Source organism: Struthio camelus, chromosome 2 (genome assembly GCF_040807025.1).
Source record: "Struthio camelus isolate bStrCam1 chromosome 2, bStrCam1.hap1, whole genome shotgun sequence".
In the NCBI taxonomy this organism is placed as follows: Eukaryota; Metazoa; Chordata; class Aves; order Struthioniformes; family Struthionidae; genus Struthio; species Struthio camelus.
This window is the reverse complement of record NC_090943.1, coordinates 165,577,265-165,594,367: the sequence shown is the minus strand read 5'-3', so window position 1 is coordinate 165,594,367 and position 17,103 is coordinate 165,577,265. Positions and strand designations below refer to the sequence as shown.

At 38.9% G+C, this 17,103-nt stretch overlaps 1 long non-coding RNA gene across 4 annotated transcripts in view; it reads left to right on the top strand.

Annotated features, from left to right (window-relative positions):
- LOC104144087 (uncharacterized) overlaps nucleotides 1-17,103 on the top strand; it is a 37,486-nt gene that overhangs the window by 2,805 nt on the left and 17,578 nt on the right. For all 4 annotated transcript variants that reach the window (XR_011139345.1, XR_011139343.1, XR_011139344.1 and 1 more), the window contains one exon: nucleotides 15,622-15,776. This is a non-coding gene — a long non-coding RNA (uncharacterized lncRNA). The remainder of the gene's footprint in view (nucleotides 1-15,621; nucleotides 15,777-17,103) is intronic.

Below are 17,103 nucleotides of genomic sequence, written 5' to 3'. Positions count from 1 at the left end.
AGAGTTTGTCACAAATACCACATCTAGTGAATGTGTCCTTGATGTGACTCACCATAGTTCTGATTAGCATGTTGCTAAGTAGATGCTGGCTTCCTTAGTATTCCAATATATCACTTGCCAATTTCTATTAGGCATATTGAAATTATCATTGCTCTTCTTTCGCTGTTATTCCTGACCTTTTTCTTTTTTTCTTTTTTTTTTTATTTGCACGTGTGTTAAAGTATGAAGAAATAGTCAAGAGTTTTCCGTTATGTCCAGGCATCCTTTTTCAGAAGCTCCTGATGCTTTCTTCCAAATAGCATGGCTTTTTCTTTTACAAGCATTTGCCCCATAGTTCAAAGTTAAGGCTATTTTCATCCCCAAATGAATATTGTTCCAGTAGCAGCCATGCTGATGCCATTTCTTTTAAAAGATTTCTTACATTGCTTTCATATTTCATTCACCCTTTCTTTAAATTTATTTTTTTTTATTTCTTTAAATGTATTTCTAAGAGAAATATTTATTTCTGAGAGAACAAGGTTTGCAGGAAGAAAATATCATGTATTAGGCTAATACAGGTAGAAAAAAGAACATTCTTTCAGACACTTAAACTCATTGCCACCTTATTTATAGCCACTGTAACATGCCATAGTGTCACATGCACCTGTTCATCCAAGTCTTCCACTTCTTTTGCACCTTTTTCCATGGTATTGTGCAGAAGATATGCCAAGCAAGTTGTTGATTGGTTGCTTGTTTTTTTTTGTTTTTTTTTTTTTGTGAGGATCATATGCTTCTTTTAAGTTGTGCTTTTGTATATCACATTATAAAGTCAGTGCTGAAGAAGGCAAAGGTTTATCAAGATTGTTCCACAACGTTTTCTCGTGAGTTTCAACTGTTCCTGTGCGGCTCTATCAGTAACGAAAAAAACAAAATTCATAGTATCCACAGCTCCTTTCTAATAAGCATAACTTCATATTATTCAAGAGCTACTCTAGCTTCTGCCTATTAAGTATCAACCTATAGTGTGTTGCTGTGGCAGATCTAAACTACTACAGTAGAATAAGTAAATGACAGTTTTTCATGTTGTGAAAAACATCATCCGTGATATCATCCAAACTGTGATGCCAGTATCATGTTCTTTCTTCCCTTCCCAATTACTCTAGATTTCTGCCAGTCTTAGTCATCATCTTCATTATGATTTTCAGCTCTTATAGGAAGAAATTTTTTTAATTGCTTTAACCACTAACTCTGGAGAGAGTTTGCTACTTCTCTCTTCTTAGATGCAACCAACATGAATCACTTACAAACAGTTTTCTATTAACTGTGACTGAGTTTTAGATTGCATCTTTCTTGTATCTTTTGCCTGTTGTCATTAGGATTTTGCCACAGCCCTTTTTGTAGTTTCAGTATACTAGAATAACATTAACAACAACTAATTCCTAGGAGTTCTTCTGGTATTTCCAAACTGACATCCATAAATCCATGGGCCCCGATGGGATGCACCCACGAGTGCTGAGGGAGCTGGCGGATGTTATCGCTAGGCCACTCTCCATCATCTTGGAAAGGTCCTGGAGATCAGGAGAGGTGCCTGAGGACTGGAAGAAAGCCAATGTCACGCCAGTCTTCAAAAAGGGCAAGAAGGAGGAGCCAGGGAGCTACAGGCCTGTCAGCCTCCCCTCCATCCCGGGAAAGGTCATGGAACAGCTCCTCCTGGAGGTCATCACTAAGCATCTGGAGGACAAGAAGGTGATCAGGAGTAGTCAGCATGGATTCCCCAAAGGGAAATCATGCTTGACCAACCTGATAGCCTTCTCTGATGGAGTGACTGGCTGGGTAGATGAGGGGAGAGCAGTGGATGTTGTCTACCCGGACTTCAGCAAGGCTTTTGACACTGTCTCCCATCACATCCTCCTAGGTAAGCTCAGGAAGTGTGGGCTAGACGAGTGGACAGTGAGGTGGCTTGAGAACTGGCTGGATGGCCGAGCTCAGAGGGTGAATGTGGTGAATGGCACAGAGTCGAGTTGGAGGCCTGTGGCTAGTGGTGTCCCCCAGGGGTCAGTCCTGGCTCCAGTCTTGTTCAATGTAGTCATTGATGACCTGGAGGAAGGGACAGAGTGCACCCTCAGCAAGTTTGCTGATGATACGAAACTGGGGGGAGTGGCTGACACACCAGCAGGCTGTGCTGCCCTTCAGAGGGACCTGGACAGGCTGGAGAGGTGGGCGGAGAGGAACCTCCTGAAGTTCAACAAAGGCAAGTGCAAGGTCCTGCACCTAGGCAGGAATAACCCCCTGCACCAGGACAGGCTGGGGGTTGACCTGTTGGAAAGTAGCTCTGCCGAGAAGGACCTGGGAGTGCTGGTGGACAACAAGTTAAACATGAGCCATCAGTGTGTCCTTGTGGCCAAGAAGGCCAATGGGATCCTAGGGTGCATTAGGCAGAGTGTTGGCAGCAGGTGGAGGGAGGTGATCCTGCCCCTCTCCTCAGCCCTGGGGAGGCCTCCCCTGGAGGACTGTGTCCAGTGCTGGGCTCCCCAGGACAAGAGAGACATGGCACTGCTGGAGAGAGTCCAGCGGAGGGCTACCAAGATGATGAGGGGACTGGAGCATCTCTCCTATGAGGAAAGACTGCGAGAGCTGGGCCTGTTGAGCCTGGAGAAGAGAAGACTGAGAGGTGATCTCATCAACGTGTACAAGTATGTGAAGGGGGAGTGTCAAGAGGATGAGGCCAGTATCTTCTCCCTGGTGCCCAGCAACAGGACAAGAGGCAACGGGCACAAACTGAACCACAGGAAGTTCCACCTGAACCTGAGAAAAACCTTCTTCACTGTGAGGGTGACAGAGCATTGGAACAGGTTGCCCAGAGAGGTGGTGGAGTCTCCTTCGCTGGAGATCTTCAAAACCCGTCTGGATGTGATCCTGGGCAATATGCTCTAGGTGACCCTGCTTGAGCAGGGAGGTTGGACTAGATGATCTCCAGAGGTCCCTTCCAACCTAAAAGATTGTGTGATTCTGTGATTTCTTGAGCTTTCCTTAAAAATCTCTTGAGCAACAGCCATCACAAAAAGCATTTCTTTGAACCACTGTCTTCCAGAGAGTTGAAAAGTGAGTTTTTAATCTTTGCTTCCCCTGATCTCCTGGTATCCAGGTTGAAGACCTAGTATGTGGTATGTGTGAGAACTGGAGAGCTCACAGATTACATCCTCTCTAGCAGGTAAATTTTAGCACTCCTTCTTATTGTCCTGTTTAGGTCTTAAAAGCTAATGCAGTGCATCCTACCAGTCTCTCCAGTTTTTAGTGCTATAATTTAGTCAATATATTGCAGTGAGTTCACCACCTTTTTCATTGTGCTCATATACACTGTGAACTAAAGTGTTTTTTCTCTTCTTTAGGCATTATCGTTAATGCATGTAGTCCTGAAACTGTTACATGCATGTATCGATTGATTACATGATGTGTCTATAGATAGCAAAGAACTTTATTTTGTTGTAGTATGAAGTATTTCGTTACGATTAAATTTCTTTTCCTGATTTTATTTTAAATCAGGTGCAATGATTTATACAACTTTCTGTCCCAGTATTGGCTTTGCACATATATTTATTAAAAATCTAGATTGTGACACTTTATATACTCATTCACTTCATGTAGTTATACTGATGCAAAAGATACTAGTATCATCATGATGTAAAGACTTTTTGCATATTCTTTTTCTCTTATGTCATATTTGACTTCCTTATTAATTTCTTCTCTGTCTACTAAAATGGGTATAAATACTTCCTCATTTCTTCTTTCATGCTACTCATTTCTTGATCCTGTAGAGAGTAGCTATACAAGAGTGTGGTATTACTGCTAAATTCCTCTGTTAGGAGCTTATGCCAAATTATATGCACTTAACTATTTTATTTTGTTGTGTAACATGCTTATAAAACGGTTTGCTCTGTGTGCTTTGTGACTGTCTTCTCTAGTACTGGACAATCGACATGTACTAAAAACCTTGATGCATCTGGTCCTCCCACATACCTCTTTTATTACTCTGTATGTGGGTGGTGCCAAATCCATTGCATCCTTATCTTTGTTACACATATCTTCTTCCTGGTTGTAACTCTTTTAGCACATTACGATTTGTGCTAATGAATGTTTTCTTTTGTTCATAAGAGAGCTTTTTTTCACTACGAGATTGTTTGGTACTAATTTTTTCCCTTCCATTGGATCCCATTAAAAGCCTCTCTCTCACAAACTGTCTTTCCCATCTACCAAAACCTTATCAGCCAAAACTGGGTTATACGCTTATCAGTTGTCTTAGTAAGACCTTGATATGTCTCAAAACACTTTTTTTTTGTATGGTGATGTTTTCCTTTAAAAAGAAACAGGCCTCAAATAATTCAGAACGAAGATCCTGTGTTTTTCTGTCTGCTTCTATGAATTTACTGGAGACTTGAAAACAGCTGTTTGAAAACAGCCCTACCTTTTTCCTTATTACTTTGTGGAAAGGGTGAAGAATATTATCCACTCTAAACCCTGAATGAATCTGTTCATTAATATCTTCTATCTACCACTGTTTTCTGCAATATTTCTTTCCAGATCCGTTTCTTTCACTATTCTGCATGAAAGTCATAGTTAATTTCTTTTCCTCTGATAGGGTATCAGAATAAACCATTGCTAAGGCTGCTCAGATCCACAAAGAGTTAAACTAGAGATATTTTACAATAGAGGCTGTTTGGTGATGGTAGTTTGTTGCATTTGCTTTTAAACATGGTTAATTCAGGTACAGTGATCATGAAACAGCTGTATAATAGGCACTTCTTGAGCTTCTGATAAGAGGGAGGAGGGATAACAGTAAAAGGGCAATTTTTCTTTAGTCCAGGTGCTCACCTGCACTGGTCTGTCTTCTACTAGAATGAAGCTTTACTAGTACGAGGCCCACTTCACAAAAACTTTGCAGAATATGACGAGACCAATATATACATAAAAAGAATGAGGCTTGTCAGTGACCCTCAGGAGTCTGCCTATCTGAATTGAGACTATGAAGCAAAACAGCAGTTGTAGGAGAGACCCAAAGGAACAACTGGAAGGTAAAGTGCTGTCCTGGACTGGGAGCGTGCTCCTTCTGCTCCTACAGGCAGCAAACAAAAGAAGATGAACTTGCCGTGAAAGACAGCATGAGTTCAGCTCCTGCACAAAGCACACAGGCAAATCAGCAAGCGAAACACTGATTTCGTAAGTGCTTCCACTCTGTTAGGCGTGTATCCTGTAAGTGAAGGATCAAGCAGCACAAAGTGTTCTTGGTGTTTTATGTTTTTGGTATCTTTTGTGTTTCAGAGAGATAAAGGACAGAAACAGAATCATTAAACAGTTGCCATCAGAGATTTTCCCAGCTCACTTGCAGTTGCTGAACAGGCTAGCGTGTTTTTATGTCTAGCTACAAATAATGGCATTTGCACTTTTAACACAAAGTAGTTCAGCTCTCTGAGGCACAGTGCTCTCAAGCCACCTCTTAGTACTAGGTCCACAATGAAATGTTGATTTGGGTATTTTTGGAAAAAGTTTGAGTCGTGGGTATCTTGTAACTTATTAGTAATAGAAAAGGAAAGATCCTAAATGGTGGTTGAGGCACAGTTGTATCAGATCCTATGATGTTTATCTCACAAGAAAATCGCTCTTTAAATCCACATGTTAAAATTCAGTAGTTACAATGCAATTATGATCATAGCAAATCGTGTTTTGGTCTTACATTTTGAAATAAAACGTTTCCTTACTGAAAATTAATTGTCTCCTTTTTTTTTTTTTTTTTTTTTTTTTTTTGCATGAAACAAACCAAGTCTTATCTCTTTACCTGTAGCATTTCTTGATGTGGACATTATATAGACCAGATGATTTCCATTTTAGGACCAGTCTGATTTCATTTATAGACTTACTTTTATATTAGATGTGAGCTGAAATTTAAAGTAAGTGCTCTGAAACATGGATATCACATGGGAATAGTCAGTCTTGAATTCTTTGAAATATTTCCATATTTTATCTTGATTATATAAATATATAATATTATATTATGCATTTATTTCTCTATTTAAGATAAGTTAGCCTGAATTTAAGTGAATTTAAATTCTGAATTGAAATTCTTTATGGGAATTCATCCTCCACTTTAACTGGCTGACTGTAAGAGAGAAATTATTTGTATCATGCATTGTTCAAGTGTTGAGTGGTCACAGTATCAGGTAGCATTACATGGAGATAACAGGGAGGGGAAGAGGAAGTTATTACTACAGTTACCACAACCCTGTTGTCAGTTTTACAGTTATAATGTGGTATCTTGTCAGCTATCTTAAATATCCTTTACTACATGCAATCTTAGGAGTGCTTAAAGGGGTTAAATAATGGGCTCAACATCTTAAGAGGTGAAACTTTTATTAAGTGCCTAGTTAAAAAGTCCAGACGGAGAGGGTATACTTGCAAAGAAAGTATTGGGATTTTCATGGTGTAACATGAAAAGAAATTCTACAAAAGTCTAAAATCTAGTTACATTTTAAAAAAGAAATCTCAGAACACTAACAGATCTCATGGGAAAGCACTCTGGGAGTGCAGTTTGGCAGGGATGTATTAGGAGACTGGCCTTTGGGACTTACAGAGCAATTCCAGAGGTTGTCCTAGTTTTGAGAGTCATAAACGTGTCGGGGAAACAAGACAAAACACATAGAACAACGTAAGAAGAGTTGAAAGAGCTGTTGCGTTGGGGCTAGTAAAAAGGAAATGTGTCTGTGAGAAGAGAAAGAGATGTCGATATAAATAATAACAACAACAACAACAACAACAACAACAACATGTTTCTACAGACAAAGTATGGCTGAGAATTCAGTGGGTGAGAATGACCTGATTTCAGATTTTAATTTAGAACTCAACTGGGAAACAATAGTCCTGACCATATGTTCACAAATATCATAGTACTTCTGTCCACACATTAAGTTTTTGCAAAATGAGAGAACATGAGAAATAGGACTATTCCATTATACGTCACTGTATAAAGTAAAATGTTAAGACACATTGCTTTCCTGCTAAAAAGATTTAAAGTGTAATACTTCTCCCTCACCCAATCATTTCCCTTAATACTTTTGGATAATAACACAATTCTGTGACTTGAAATGGGAAATCTGTTTCTTTGAAAAGAAAAACTAGTTACTAAAAATCAATAATTTGAATTTTATCGACGGAATATCTTACTATTTTAGCAGTGAACATTCAGAAATGTCAGCTTGAGTAAGAAATGCTTAGAAAGTATTGAAAAATGCTTAAAATCTACCCAAGGGAAGATTTCCTTAAAAATTACACATCAGTGGGCTAAAACCTAAATGCTGGGTATTATTCACAAGCCTCTAGATCGTTTTTGTTTTGTTTTGTTTTGTTTTGTTTTGTTTTGTTTCAATTACCAGAGAATTAGAACATGATACTTTCCAAGGAAACAATCTCCGTTTTCTTAAGGAAGCTGTTAAGTTTTATTGACTTTGGAAGAGTTTACCTCTTATACAGTTCAAATAAAAGTGCAACGCTTGAAAAAATAGGATGTAAATGGGTCTTTTAAATTACCTTGAGAAGCTAAGGGTATCTTTATAGCATTAGTAGTTAGTAATTGATGCATTCATCCTAAATTTCAGCTTTGCTGTTGCAGCAAGTCCCCCAAATTGCATAACAATCCCAAATGGGTCTTTCATTCATACTGTGATTTTTTTTTTTTTTTTCCTGGTGCTTTGCCGCAGATATTTTCTTCACATGTTATAATGTGCAGTTAAAATTATCTCATTGTATATCTGTTTTTCCACAAACAGAATGTATTACGCAAATGTGCCTTATTCTTAATAGTGTTATAAAACAAATGCAATTCTCTGAATGACATATGTAATCAGGTTTTTAATTATTCCATACTTATTTTACTTCATGGTTGTCTACATTATAGCTATAAGCATAATAACGTGATCTTGTGTTATACACTACATAAGATTTCCACAGCAGATTAGGAAGCAATCCTACAAATATCCAATCCTAAATATAGCCAGCTACATTTCTGTTTCATTTTTTTACGGCACATAAATCAAGCAGCTATACTTTTATACCACTAATGGATCTAATTTGAGTGCAAGTACTTCAGGTAGGCTGGGACAAATTGAAGCATAAAAGTGGGGATGTGTGAAAGAGACATATGCTTTCACTTCAAGATTTACGGTATTTAGCTATGGCTTCACTGAAGTCCTACCTTTTTTTTTCCCCTCTCCATATTGAGACCAATAAGGAGATTCACGTCTCCTTAACGCAACAGGCCAGTGGTCAACTGTGGCTTTGTAAAAAAATGCTTTGGCAGTTGCTGTTGTCTTCCACATGCACGAAAAAAGAAAACAGCATGAGTTTTTCTTGACAACACAGTCTTAAGTGAGCTGCAGGATATAGAACTGTAAAAAAACCAGTCCCTACAATCCAACCGTTTGCCTAAGGAAAGAGTCCGGGGGGGGGCACTAATAACCACCAAACTGCCTTGCCTGAACACCCTTACACTCACAGTACTCCAAGTAAGAGATCTTTCCTTGTACCTACAAACATCCCTTTGATTAAATTGTTACAGGATGCAAGTGCACCAGGATAAGGCTCACTGCAGGACTTGAGCTTTTACCCTGAAGCTGTAAGACAGCATATATAATATTAATCCCACTTGTTCTACCTGCAGAGGTAGTTTATTCATCCTGCGTCTGGTCATTGATATTCACCCATTCCTAAAGAATGTGAAAAATTGCATTCGTCTCTAAGGACATGCCTCTGTGCAAGTACCTAATTTTTATTACTATTAATAATTATTTTTATATCAAGCATGTTAGATAAATGCCTAACTTTGCCACCGCACACACTGTTCCATCTTCCATGATATAAGTTCTTCTTCAAGTTAACTCAGTGCTCATAGAAGATGCCTAATTGACAAGATCACATCTATTTATACATAGAATGAGTACATTGCACGCAGGAAGAGTCCAGATGCTTTCCACACTGTTCTTCTAATAGACGTCACTCTTTCACAACCGTAGTTACAAAAACCATACTTGTGACACTCCCAGTTAAATACTTTTTAGCCTAAAAGATTAATGCTTTATCTATTTCTTATTTAAAACCAACAGCAATAAAATTGCCGCAGACTGATGGCCTTCCCTGTCTCAATAAACATAAAGGCCAAAGGACAGCACTTGGGAAAGGTTAAAATCACAGTTATGGGCTTTTGAAGAATAAATTCTGAATAAATTCTTCATGATTAAAATTGTAATATTTCAGTCATTTTAGTCAGATTACTGTGCACTGCACTATGGGATGGTTGAGCTTCAGAAACAATAGTTGGTCTTAAAATTGCTCCAGATGGAAAGGACTCGGAAAAATCCATTTAAAAATAGATGTGGAGAGTACTACTATTGCAGTAATGGTAAGACAGACGATCTTTAATCCATTCAATGAAAGAGATGGAAGGAAATCAAGAGAAGGGTGCTTGTCTAGTTTTTTCTTTTCTATTGCAAACTTACAAAGGCTTAAGCGAACTTGATATCGGATGAGAAAAGCAAATTCCTGTAATTTGAGGAATGAATAGGTTGCTTCCTTCTAATGAAGGAAACCCAAGCCTGTACACGCTATCTGTGACCCTAATCTTAAAAGAGGGTTCATCCCTATCAAATAGCTTGCAAGGTCTGGACTCATGGCAGTTCCTCCCTATGGCTATTCTGTGACAGCAAGCACCAGTATTTGTATCCTTAAGGAGATGGAAGTTTTCAACTATTTAAGTTATTGTTAATAAAAATGAGAAAATTTCATCCGTATCTTCATTTCAAAAACATAGAATTGCATTCAACATGTATTTGCAGAATCACATATGAGACACAGGAAGAAAATGAAGAACTACATTATAAACTAATTTAACATTCATATAATCTTTATTGCAGCTAGTTTTTTCTTCCTTAGACTGAGCACTTAGCTTTTGTTAGAGGATTTGTTTGTTTTTTTTTTTTTAATTGAAGAGAAAAAACCTGTACATCATTTTATACAATCTACTTTCACCCATATCTACTGATATAGCAGGAGTCTTTACTGGAGTAACTTGTAACCTAACTTTTTTAAAAAAGCCATCAACCTCCATCCTCAAAAAACACAACCCCCTAAAGACTCACACAGCTGGTGATATTTGTAACATACATCTTTCTCCAAATTAATTGAGGGGAGAAAAAAAAGAGCTCTAGAATTCTGAATCCCTTTCTGATCCTTCATAATCTTACAACTAATGCACCAAGAAAGCTGTAATTATTAGAAATCGGAAACAAATAGACATTCAAATGCATTAAAAATGTGGAAGACTAGCAGCTCATAGTAACAAGCCCTATGTGCATTTTAAGACTTTTTAAAGCCCCAAAACTAAAACTTTCAATATACCTCAAGGTACTTCCTGTACGTCATTTAACATTTCCAATATTCAGGACATTTTTAGGAAAGTTTGTTCTCTCTCTGCCCTTTTTTTTTTTTTATCCCGGGGAGGGTGGGTAGACAAGCATAAATGTGCCACAGTGGCTTAAGCTGAGATAAGGTAAAGCATATATTAATTTTTTTTTTGGTCTTTTATTTGCAAATACCTGCAAAACCTTGAGCTGAGAATAAGTCTGCAATGCTATTTGATGTCTGGGTCTTAAAATTCTGATAAAGGTTAGCCAGATGCTTTTTATGAATATAATGTAGGACAGTTTTGTTTGATTTTACGTTATTTGTTTCCTAAAAGGATCTGTGGTCCTGGGCAACCTGCTCTAAGTGACCCTGCTTGAGCAAGTGGGTTGGACTGGATCATCCCGAGAGGTTCCTTCCAACCCTCAGCTATTCTGTGATTTTGCACGCAATCAACAGAAACGTGTAGCTTAAATTTTGTATATGAAGCACAGTTAACCTCTTTATAGTATAGAAAGCATGAGTGCGTGAGAGCAGATGAAAACAGCTACCAATATAACTACTAATTGCTATGACCCCACTGTGCCAAAGCTTATGCAGGTGCTTAACTTCAAACGGACACAGAGGCCATGCTATTATGGCCTCTAATTAATACATTCATAATGGAGCTAGAGAGTTGCAGAAATGATAGCCTAAATGAGCCTTCTGCATCTTCTCACTTTTTCATGACTGTGTAAGTCTGTAGAGTATTATAGAGTCCACTTCTTTTGAGCAAAAATATCCTACACGAACAGCGTCTCTGCTTAGCTGTTTTCTCTGTCAATACTTCAGTGAAGAAGAATTTATTCAGGACTAATGACTTAAAGTAAAATTGTCTCACAACACACTAAGGACAGATGAATAAAGAACCTTTTTGTTTGTTTGTTTGTTTTGAAATGGTTATTTTTAGGCAGCTAGTCCGGAAGGTAGAAACCAAAGCCTACCATGTGCTTTTCTATGCAATGCAGTGGGGAGAATTGATTCCCGCAGGGAAACAATCCAGAGACCGTCCGACTCAGCAGGGAGCACCTTAGCATTAACCAGTGGAAAATTCTGAGCGCGGGGGAAATCTGTTTTTTGTGTGTATGTGTTCTTTCTCTGCAATTTAAGCACCACAGTGAGTTCTGCAAGGGAGATGCTACACGGCCTCCGGAGCCAGAACCCGTTCCTTACAGAAAATGCCAAACTTGAAAGAATGAAAAAAATCGTGTGCTAAAAAGAACACAATGCCCTTCATTTACAAAAATAACCTACTGGTTTCAACGCTTAACCAGAAATGCTTTTGCACCCTAGTGCCTAATACGCTGACTTAAGAGTAAGGAGTCCTGGAGTCTCCCTCGTGCCCTTAAGGCTATTATTATTTTTATCCATTGACTGTTGAATGCACAATGTAGTGCCTATAGGCACGTTCAGAGTGTTCCCCCGTGCAGAAAGGGGTGAAAGATTGATGCGGGTAGGAGGAGAGAGCATGGGAAAGTATAAATCGCTAACTGGCCAGAGCAGCTTTGTGGGAGAGGTGACTCTTCCCAAAGCACACAAGCCTGTTCTCAACAATTCCCAGCTAAGTATTGCAGCCACTGGGCTGTTACAATGGTAGATACTGCTGCTGCGGTTTTTTTCAATAAAGAAATCAGTTACAAGCACCTACTGGCAGCGTTTTTCCTACTGTGTGCTGCCATTGGTTGCCCAGGTGGAGCTGAGCAGTGCTCTCCCTACATCCTGGATTTTGCTCACCTGGATCCTGATGCATTTCGTGCTTTGACCTACTGGGGAAAGAAGGTAGAACTGCACTTGCTTGAAAAAGTTGGCCACATTTATATACAGAAAGGAGTTACCATAACAAACATCCTCAGGTTGTTTTTTTAGAAAACACTTTTTTAAATTGTGCATGAGTGTTTATAAATCCTACAGCCAATTTAATAGTAAAAAGCTTAACTACCCAAAGAATCCTTTCCATAAGTATATAAATAATGTGACAAGTCTTACAAGCAGTCTTGCAGTAATGTAATTATATTCCTCTTGCATTCACTTTACAGATGTGGTTGCATAAGACTGTGGAGTAGAAGGACAGCTACACACGCTGTATCTCCAGATCTCCAAATTAATAATATGCCTTCGACAGGGAAGGGGGGCGTTGAAAGCAAAATGATAGGGTTTAGATAAGCATTTATATTAAAAAAAAAAAAAAAATTAACAGGCAAGGCACTCAGACAAGTCCTCAGAGCCCCAGTTATTGCAACAGAAAGTCCACAGCACGCAAACTGACATCTCTGTACATAAGTCATTTCGTTTGAAGTAATACATGAGTAAAAAGCAATGTACTGAAAAGTCCTTCTGTTTTTGCTAAACCAAGGGAACCCCCTGGGAAACCTTTCCCCGTTTATCAATTTCCTGTGAGAAGCAAGCAAAACTCTGTAGGTCTATCTGCATGCGTATGTGCATTTCAAGAGTGTCTATAGGACAAAGGGATATTGTCGTTTCAGGATTGAGAGTCAACCATATTTCTTCATCATTCTTGCATTGTCCTTCCTCAGTTGAAACTATTCACGTGCATGATTTATCGTACAAAACCGGGTAGAAGGTCTATTCATGCATTCTAGTTTTCATCATAAGTTTTTTTTTTTTGTTCTGTTGCCCTTTTCTATAAAAAGCATATAAATCCAATAACTCTCCAGAGAGTGAATTTTGTAACAAATGTGCTCCAAGACCACATTTGGCTCCACAGTTGCCACATCAGCAAAACTAAAAGAAAAAAAAAAAGACAGATAATTCCAGACAGTAAGGGTGACTAAGCGTATCTTTTCTCATCTTACTTTTATATGGAAATAATTATGTTTCTGTACCTTGGTAAAAGCAAGTGAAGCGCTAGTTAGTTTTGATGCAAGTTTAGTTTGGTTTAAGTTTAGTTAGTTTTGATCAGGAACTATGCATCTGATTTTCTTCATTCATTGGTGCAAAAACTTCACTGTGAAGGACAGATATCGTCATGCTTATTTCTTGAAAAAAAATCATAATAATGAAATAAAATTCATAAAAATGAAAGCTCCTATGAGGTCATAACATTTTACAAAATATCTCTAAGTTATGAATTGCTATTATCATGCTGTACAGCCTCCTGAGGATCGTAATTTCCAACGAATCAATGGTAGTTTATAGTATTCCACTCCCACCAACTTTAGCAGAAACAGTGTTGTTCTTTGGGGCAAAAAAAGAGCTGAGAATACTCATTAGCCCCGTACAAATTCATGCTGCCAATAATGACGATAGGTGTTTCATTTGGACAGACCCAGGGTTTCTCTGGATTTGGCATAGTTTGTCTCCCCTAGATGCTTTAATTTGTCACGGCAGCCCTGGAAATATAATCTGCCGGGTGTTCTCCGCTGAGCTACGTACCAGGTGCAGCTGGTTCAAGACAGCCAGGTTGGTCTAGGTCTGTAACCCCGGGAGTCTGAGGCTGGGCGAAAAAGATGCGTAATAAAATCCGTGAAACTGTTTCCTGTTTGGAGGTTACCTCTGGCATCAAGGTGGGAACAGGCAACTTTTTAGAAGGAACTTTCTGTATAATACCGGTAATGACTAAACCGGTCTTTTTTTTTTTTTTTATTATAAAATAAATAAATACAGTAAATGAGCAGGGTTTTTTTTTTTTTTTTTCCTTTTCCTGAAGCTGTTGGGTATTCTGCTCCCCGAGGCACGTACGCCCTGCCTGTCCAGCTCTGCGGCACTTTTCCGGAAGATAGTTCGGAGACAGTTCTCAGAAGTATATTGCATGAGCCTCATTACAGAGGTATCAGAGTGCATGGCAGTCATTAACTGATTTATCTTCATGATAGTCTGGTAATTAGAGAAATCTTTTACAGATGAGTATCCAGAGTACAGAAAATTGGCCAAAGAGAAGCTACGACAGAGCGGTGGGTCAGGTTTTGGTTAGCACCCCATACAGCAAACTGCCCTGGACATATCCTCGCCCTGCCGGGCAGGCGTGTGCTAACTCTCCCCACGTTCTGGCATGGCAAAACGCAAGTTCTGCAAGCAAAGCTATGTAATGTCATTGACCGTCTCCGTCATCTCAGGTGATGCCACCTCACGCAGTTGCAGCTATGCAGGCCTGGAGGTGACATGCACTTTGCTAGCTTGGAGTGGAAGCAAAATTAAAGCTCTTTGCACCTGCCTGCACGCGAGCTCTTGGCGTAGACAAATATGCCAGGCATCATGTCTGATACTCCCGAGGGTTAGCCTTTGAGACTCACTTTAACGTTAAAGCCTCTACACTAAAGAGGAGTGTTATATTTCTCCCAATGTATTCCGTGTTGAGAGCTAAATAATTCAAAGTACAGCATGCCTTAAAATTGTCCACTTTTGGTTCTTTACACTATGCATTTTTCTCGACTTCATGCTATGAGCATATCTTTCTGAGTTAATTGTTGCTGGACAGTCAAGGAAGGTGGTGGCACATTTATCAACAATAATTAGAGCTGTATGTGAAAAACAGCAAATATCCTGAATATGAAATATCCCGAGTAGCAGACAAAGAATATATTATAGGCATGGCCAGCTTCAGGGACTAAACTCTTATATATGTATGGACCAATAAAGATCATAAAGCATTCTTTGAAATAATAGTTTTCATATGTGATTTTCATTATACAGCAACAAAAATGCTAAATATTGCCATATTTTTTTTCCCCAAATTTACAGCAGCTTTCAAAATAGAATACATACGTAAGACAAGAACAACAAGTAAAGTCTGCTCTGGCTGTGGCACTATGTGAGTGAGGGTCACATTTTTTGATTAGGCGCCTTCATAATTATGGAACGTAGGAAGGAAAAAGACCTACAAGATTCTTCAAGCTGCAGAAGGATTATTTATGACATGACAAAACTGATTTTATTTAGTTGTATCTGGAAGCAAAAAGCTGGACTTTCTAAACTTGGTGTTGTGATGAGACACCGTATAAGAACAGCATGTCTCCTAGACTTCTCTGGCTTCTGATTTTCATCTCTAAAATGTGCCACACACATAGCTTTATTACTTCTTGCAAGGTTATAATCAAAGGGGTTGATACAGTGGAAAATTAATACGACACAAATTTAAGGGCTTTTGTCATGTGAGAGAAGAGTCATACTCAATCACCACTTTCGGTTTCTTCCTTTGCGTTTCAGTTTGCAACTTTGAAAGAGGAATGTGGACTCTGTAGAAATGCGATAATTTCTGCTGTACAAAGAAGCTCTTCCTTAAACACCTAAAGTCCTGGTTCGTTCAGTATGAGCTCTGCTTTCGTCACTTTTTATTCCAAATATTTTCAGTATTACTCAAGGTAGGTACAAATGCATCAGCCTGTAAATATCTATACATGGTGTGTTTTCTGCACTTTGATGTTCTTGTTTGGGAGTTGACCTGCAGATAATGCCGTTACGCTGTGCTCCCCACTGTTAGGACCGAGGGCAGGCAGCAGAAGGAAAAGGACTCTGATAAGGTACTTGCAAAGTGACAATACTGCCTCCCGGTGGCTTCGTGTGTCATTCATTCCGGCTGCCTTGAAATTTTAAAACTGCTTTTCAGCAGAAATAAATTATGTTGTTCCTTTGGTATATTGAGTGCCAAATTCACCCTCCTTCTGTAGGTGTAATAATACGTTATTCTATCCATACGTGCACTGGCAAGATGATTTTTCTGCCTTTTTCCTATGTTTATTCTACTACAGTTGCAGCAGTTGAATCTCATACCGAAAGCCCCACCACACTGTTTTCCTTTCACTCTGTCCTGGCAAGATTTTTAGGAAGCTGCACAAAGCCTTACAGCTCTTCAGTCAGAGGGGAATCCAGAGTAATTCCCTTTGTGGTGTACTGGGCAATTTAATTGCTAACAACTTCTCATCATTTCTGCAGAACACAAGCTTTATTCACGCTTTAATGAGTCTCATCCAAAAAGTCCGTGTCCTTCAACTTAATTATAGGCATTAGCTTTTTTGTGTTGCTTATGGCTTTCCAAGAGCACCCGGGTCCGCTTGACCTCTCTGCACAAGGGCGACTGTAGCGTCACTCAGACCTCAGAAATAGCTCTTGGTTTTCAAAAGCTGGAAGTCACTGTTACCAAGGGTCAAACTTGCAAGTTTTGGGCCCTCCAGCAGCTCCTGCTGCCAGACTAATAGCCAGCTTCTTTTTTTTAAACACCTAATGTGCTAAGTAATTGAAAATCTTAACATGTAATAAAATTATATGCAAATTAAGTTACATATATATGTAAGTGTACTGTGGTAAGCATGTAAGTATGGAGACACTCAGCTTTACCTGACACACTTTGGATGAGAAACTGAACGCTCTACGACGAGCGGTACTGGAGTCTCTGCTGGCCATTTCTCTTTACATTGGGTGTGAGACAGAGGAGAAAGGCAGCTTAAATAATTGAACGTGCAACAATTTGCAAAGATCCTTGCTTTTGAAATTTCACTCAAAAAACAAAACACTTACATTTTGTCAAGCTATAGCCACTGTTTATGCAGGCATCCTGTGTTAGTTGAAACCGCGGAATAAAACGACGTAAGATGGATATGCCCTTTTCCAGGTATTTTATTCAATTGCATGTGAGTTACAAAGCCTAATTAAATGTCAGTTTTACTGAATGTGAAACAATTCCCTTTTTCT